We start from the raw sequence: 6173 nt of genomic DNA, 5'->3' as shown, positions 1-6173 counted from the left end.
CATTTCCCGACCGCCTGCAAGGACGGGGGATTCGGTGCTGGGCTCGGTCCCGTTTCGCTCGCAGCTACTCGGGGAATCCCTGTTGGTTTCTTTTCCTCCGCTTAGTGATATGCTTAAATTCAGCGGGTTGTCTCGCCTGATCTGAGGTCGACAGCGGATACATTCGCTTCCATCAACTTCCTGCACGACCGCGTGCGCTCGCCCTACCAAGTGCGCCCGCAACCCTGTACAGGGCCACTTCTTCACAAGGCTGGCAATCGGCTTCCCCGCTGCACGCGTGCGGCGCACAACCGGTGTGACGTGGAAGTGACGGGACACGTTCGTAAACCCATCGCGAACCGAGTACGACGCCCTACCAAGTGCGCCCGCAACCCTGTACAGGGTCACATCTTCACAAGGCTGGCAAGCGGCATTCCGCTGCGCGCGTGCGTCGTCCGAGCAGTTGCGTGATAAACGACCGTGTCGAAAGCCCAAACACCGCCGAGGCCAGTCGCCGCCGCCGCAAGGGCAGCCACGCAGCCTGGCGAGAGGCATCGTCTCGTGTAGCGTCGCCCCCGCCCCAACTGGAGTGGCCCAGTTTTTTGAACGGGACGGGAACTGCGAAGCACTTAGACCGACGGCGGACTACGACGAGAACGCCTTAAGCTTCGCCAACGTTTCGCCAACTCGTGCGGGAGACTTTTTCCGCTTCGCGGCAAGTCGTCGCGCCGTGCTCTCCGCATCAACCGCGTACGCAGCGAACCGCAAACGTCGGGCGCAGCCTCCTCACCTCCCTGCGCTTTGCGCGCGAACGTTCCCTGTTCGCGCGGCAAAGCCTGGAGGAGGCACGGCCCCGCAGCGTGTTCGAGCGCCCGGTCTACGGGACACCCTGCTTACTTCGAGGGCAACAAGCGCAACGCAAGGCTGCGATCTCGCGCACTTTGCGCACGGCTGGAGAAGCTTTGCTGGCCGGCTTTCGCTCCTCGTGTTTACCGTGCGTTAAAGTTGCGCGTCCGTGGCTCTCGCAGCTCTTGCGCGCCCGGTCGCAGAGAGGAGTACGCAACCTCGACCGCACTTTCCCTGCAGGCTTCCTTCCGACTCGAAGTCCTGCGGCGGTCTCAACGAGGTGCCACATCCTCAATGCAGTCGGTCGCCCCCGTTTCGGTTGGGCTCTGGCACGACGGTCGCCACCGTCTCGCCCTTGAGTGGCCGCTGTTGGCGCTCGCTGTGAGGTGTTCAGCGTGCTGTCCGTGTTGCCGACGCGGTCAAAACGAGTCGACGGCTCACGTTCCCTTGTGCGCCGAAGGCTCTCTTGATATGTGATCCGACCCTCAGACAGACGAAGCCAAGGGAAGACCCAAGGCCGCAATGTGCGTTCAAAGAATCAGTGCTCAGTGTGTCCTGCAATTCACACCAAGTCTCGCAGCTGGCTGCGTTCTTCATCGACCCGAGAACCGAGTGATCCACCGCTTAGAGTCGTGAAAAAGTGTTTGTTCAATTCCGTACAGTCAAAACCAAACGTTTCTGGCACTCGGCCAAACAGTGGCCAAGAAGGGCGCTTTTCAGCGCACGCTTGGACTCCAAAACTCTGCCGCGCCTTTTTCGGCTGCCGCAAATCGAGCAAACGGTGTGTTTCGGACGGCGTTTCGCTTCCGCTACTTGCGAGTGCTTTCGTGGTCCACCCCTCTATAAATACTCGGGAGGCGTCGAAGCCGGTTCTCCAAGCCGGACCCGTAGGTATCGTTGTGTGCTCGCTCTCATTGGCCCGCCTAACCAGAAAATGCCTGCGGTACACCCATTTGGATAAGAGTGCACGCAGATGCGGGCCTCGACGGCTACACATTTCCTCGGGCGGCCGCCTCCCGGCCTCCGTGGAGCGCGGGATGCACGGTCCCATCGACAAGCCTCTCCCGTTTTTACCGTGGCGTCGCGGTTCACCACGGCGGGCGGGTCGGTCTCCTCCGCATAAAAAGGGGGACCCCCGCTTTTTGTTCCACGAAATCGCACAAGCTTTTTTCGCATCCACGGTTTGCCACCGCACACCAAAATGCCGATCCGGCTGCCTACTTTAGCCAACAGGTGGAGCCAGGCGCGCCGTACTTGCGCGGCACTTCCCACGTCCACCGAAGTCGGTGCCAAGGACCACTTTCGGCGCCGGAGCCGCGTACGAGCCTACTCGAGGCGGAAGAACGAAGCCAGCAAGGGCCTGGCCGCAAGTGCGTTCAATTGTCGGGACGTCCAAGTCCCTCGTTCTTCCGTGCTTCCTCTTTCGGCAAGTCGTTGCGGCACCTTCCCAAAGCGCGCAGACCCGCTAATCGCGACGAGCGCGACGTGGCCGTGCCGCCTTTCCCTCGGCAGCAAGCAAAACGCCTGGCAACGTCGACGCTCCCCTAACCGCGATCTCGCACCGTGTTTCGTGTGGCGAATTCAAAAGCCGGCCGGCGCTGCTGCAACCATTACGGTCGGTACGCATACGCCGCGGAGGGCGGGACGGTCATCGGAGCGTGCGGTTCCTCCATCGAGTACTGCGCACCTCGGCCGTCGCATCGCCGTGCCATGACCGGCCGCGCGTCAACGCGAACCGGTGCCAGCGAGATCCCTCGCCTGCAAGAACCGACCGGCAGCCTCCGTCACCCGAGGACGCGGAGGCGCTTGCCGCGGACGGCGGGACGGTATGCACTGGTGCACAGCGGACCCGTCACATCGCCAGTTCCTTGACCGACCGCCGACGCTTGTGCCGTTCCTCTCGTACTTGGCAGTCGCCGCGCGATTGTCGGGTCTCGTTCTTGCACGCTCGAACGGTCGGGAGGGCACTCGGCTGGCGTTTCGGGAACGCGCAGCCTCGCCTTCTACCGACGTAACCACGACTCGCCGTTCGCGCTCCGCCGCTCCTGTTTACAGTACTAGGCGGTCCCGCAGCGGTCGGGTCGCGCATTTCGAGCGCTTCGAGCCACGGTGCAGTGGCGGGTCGAAAGCCGACCTATGAGTGCGTTGCGCCGTTTGTACCCGCGTCCGCCACCTGGCCGACCGTCCAAGGTCGCGGTGTTGGCGTCCGCTGGGCGCAACAATTTGTCACGGGGTGCCGCTCCACATTCAGGCAGCCCCGTGGGGAAAAGCCGACCCCGCGTCCAAACGGGGTCAGCGGCAGAAAGTGTCGGGCGCAGACGCAGCTGAGGCGCTCACCCTTCACAATCCGTTAATGATCCTTCCGCAGGTTCACCTACGGAAACCTTGTTACGACTTTTACTTCCTCTAAATGATCAAGTTTGGTCATCTTTCCAACAGACCGGCGCAACCGAAAGGCCGCGCCGGACATCGGTCCGAAGACCTCACTAAATCATTCAATCGGTAGTAGCGACGGGCGGTGTGTACAAAGGGCAGGGACGTAATCAACGCGAGCTTATGACTCGCGCTTACTGGGAATTCCTCGTTCAAGGGGAACAATTGCAAGCCCCTATCCCAATCACGAAAGAAGTTCCACGGGTTACCCAGTCTTTTCAGACAGGGATAAAGACACGCTGCTTCCTTCAGTGTAGCGCGCGTGCGGCCCCGGACATCTAAGGGCATCACAGACCTGTTATTGCTCTGTTTCGTGCGGCTAGGAGCCGCTTGTCCCTCTAAGAAGGTTGTAAGGTGCTGGGAACCCCGCACCTATTTAATAGGCTAGAGTCTCGTTCGTTATCGGAATTAACCAGACAAATCGCTCCACCAACTAAGAACGGCCATGCACCACCATCCACCGAATCAAGAAAGAGCTCTCAATCTGTCAATCCTCCCAGTGTCCGGGCCGGGTAAGTTTTCCCGTGTTGAGTCAAATTAAGCCGCAGGCTCCACTCCTGGTGGTGCCCTTCCGTCAATTCCTTTAAGTTTCAGCTTTGCAACCATACTTCCCCCGGAACCCAAATACTTTGGTTTCCCGGAAGCTGCCCGCCGAGTCATTTGAGTAACTCAGGCGGATCGCTGGTTGGCATCGTTTATGGTCAGAACTAGGGCGGTATCTGATCGCCTTCGAACCTCTGACTTTCGTTCTTGATCAATGAAAACATTCTTGGCAAATGCTTTCGCAGTAGTTCGTCTTGCGACGGTCCAAGAATTTCACCTCTAGCGCCGCAATACGAATGCCCCCGTCCGTCCCTCTTAATCATTACCTCGTATTCCAAAAACCAACAGAACAGAAACGAGGTCTTGTTCTATTATTCCATGCAAGTTTATTCAGGCGACTCGCCTGCGTTGAGCACTCTAATTTTTTCAAAGTAAAAGCACCGGCCATCTCGAGGCACACAATGAAGTGCACCAAGAAAGAACCGGCATGATGTTCAGTCCGAGCCGTCGCATCGGGTAGATGCACTACTCGTCTGGAACTGAGATCCAACTACGAGCTTTTTAACCGCAGCAGCTTTAGTATACGCTATTGGAGCTGGAATTACCGCGGCTGCTGGCACCAGACTTGCCCTCCAATTGATCCTCGTTAAAGGATTTAGAGTGTACTCATTTCAATTACGGGGCCTCAAAAGAGTCCCGTATTGTTATTTTTCGTCACTACCTCCCCGTGCCGGGAGTGGGTAATTTGCGCGCCTGCTGCCTTCCTTGGATGTGGTAGCCGTTTCTCAGGCTCCCTCTCCGGAATCGAACCCTGATTCTCCGTTACCCGTAACAACCATGGTAAGCAAGTAACCTACCATCGAAAGTTGATAAGGCAGACACTTGAAAGAAACGTCGCCGGCTCGTGGCCATGCGATCAGCACAAAGTTATCCAGAGTCACCACACAATACGGGCCGAAACCCGATCGATCTTGGTCTAATAAAAGCACCCGTTACCCAAAGGGCTCCAGGCTCACTGCATGTATTAGCTCTAGAATTGCCACAGTTATCCAAGTAGGAAGAAACGATCTAAGGAACCATAACTGATTTAATGAGCCATTCGCGGTTTCGCCTTATTTCGGCATGTACTTAGACATGCATGGCTTAATCTTTGAGACAAGCATATGATTACTGGCAGGATCAACCAGGTAATCGTTCGACTGCGCGTCCGTCCTCGCCCTCGGCGGGCCGGACGCAGTCTGTGTGCGGCGGAGGCCACCTTCAGGCGCCCCAACACGCTTATTTTGCACTCCGAGATGACGGCGTTCGAGCTCGCTACGGCACAACCTTCCCGAAAGACGAGTGGGAGCCGTGCGGCAAGAAGCACGTTCATGCTCGCTCTTTTTCGTTGCATCGACTCGGTCGCGCCGTGCGGGTTGCCCAAGCCCGCTGCACTGTCGGTGGACCGGCCGGAACTAGCAACGGAGCCGAGACTGCAAAGCCGCCAGACGACGGGTCACGCCCGCGTCTTCGGCGCTTTCGCATCTGAATCGCCCGAGGACGACACGGAACACACCTCGATATCGTGGTAAAACGGCACCGTCCGACAACCAGCCCCTAACGCATCAAGCGGATGAGGCTGCAGACGACTGCCGTGGATTCCCCTGGAGCAGACCCGAGGACACGCTTGACGAGGCCGAAGCCCGCCGCATATCAGACACCCGGTCGCTTTCGCGTACGCCGCTCACGAGAACCCCCACATAATAGCAGCGATAAGTACCCAGACCTCCTTGGGCCCTAATACGAGCGTACTCGAGAAAATTTCACCGCGGGTGTGCCCCGAAACGTGTGGCATGTTGAGCGTGCCACAAGTCTACGTCGCTCTCAAACCCGCCGAGGTCGTAGAATTTGCGACCCTACTCACGAAATTCCCACCGAGGATACGGCCGCAAACGTACCGCACCTTGGGTAGGCCACGAGTTTGTGCAACACTACGCTGACGGCACAGCACCGAGGTCGTGCGCGCACGCACGGGAAAATTCCGCCGCGGTTTCTGCCGAAAACGTGAGGCACCACGACTCTCCGCAAGTTCGCGTCGACTGCGAAAGACCGAAGTCGTGAACGACGTGTCCGCTACTCGCCGCCGACACGCTGGACACCAAACGTACAACGACTCGACGGCGTCGTAGAGGCCCACGACGCGGTTTTCCTTAACGACGTCTCGGCGTGGCACCGACAGGTTAGAACGGCCGACCAACGTTCCCTGTCCGCCGTTCGGCTCAGTCGAAGGGCTCGGCGACTTCGGCAACGCTGCGAAGCCGCACGGTGACGCACGCCATGTCCCCATTTTTTTTTTTCTTTCTGCGTCTGCCGGGGTGCCCCTATAATAGCAG

At 58.7% G+C, this 6173-nt stretch overlaps 3 non-coding genes across 3 annotated transcripts in view; all 3 read right to left on the bottom strand.

Moving 5' to 3' along the window:
• Positions 1–150, bottom strand: part of LOC142795726 (large subunit ribosomal RNA) — a 4002-nt gene extending 3852 nt beyond the window's left edge. The window contains exon 1 of the ribosomal RNA XR_012893258.1: positions 1–150. This exon is cut by the window's left edge and continues 3852 nt beyond it. This is a non-coding gene — a ribosomal RNA (large subunit ribosomal RNA).
• A 1154-nt stretch (positions 151–1304) lies between these two features.
• Positions 1305–1457, bottom strand: LOC142795725 (5.8S ribosomal RNA). Its single transcript, XR_012893257.1, has one exon. It is a non-coding gene; the product is annotated as a 5.8S ribosomal RNA (ribosomal RNA).
• A 1719-nt stretch (positions 1458–3176) lies between these two features.
• LOC142795728 (small subunit ribosomal RNA) lies at positions 3177–4991 on the bottom strand. The gene has a single exon (XR_012893260.1). It is a non-coding gene; the product is annotated as a small subunit ribosomal RNA (ribosomal RNA).
• Between the last annotated feature and the right edge of the window lie 1182 nt (positions 4992–6173).

Source organism: Rhipicephalus microplus, unplaced genomic scaffold, assembly GCF_043290135.1.
Source record: "Rhipicephalus microplus isolate Deutch F79 unplaced genomic scaffold, USDA_Rmic scaffold_828, whole genome shotgun sequence".
Taxonomy (NCBI): Eukaryota; Metazoa; Arthropoda; class Arachnida; order Ixodida; family Ixodidae; genus Rhipicephalus; species Rhipicephalus microplus.
This window is presented reverse-complemented; position numbering and strand designations above follow the sequence as displayed.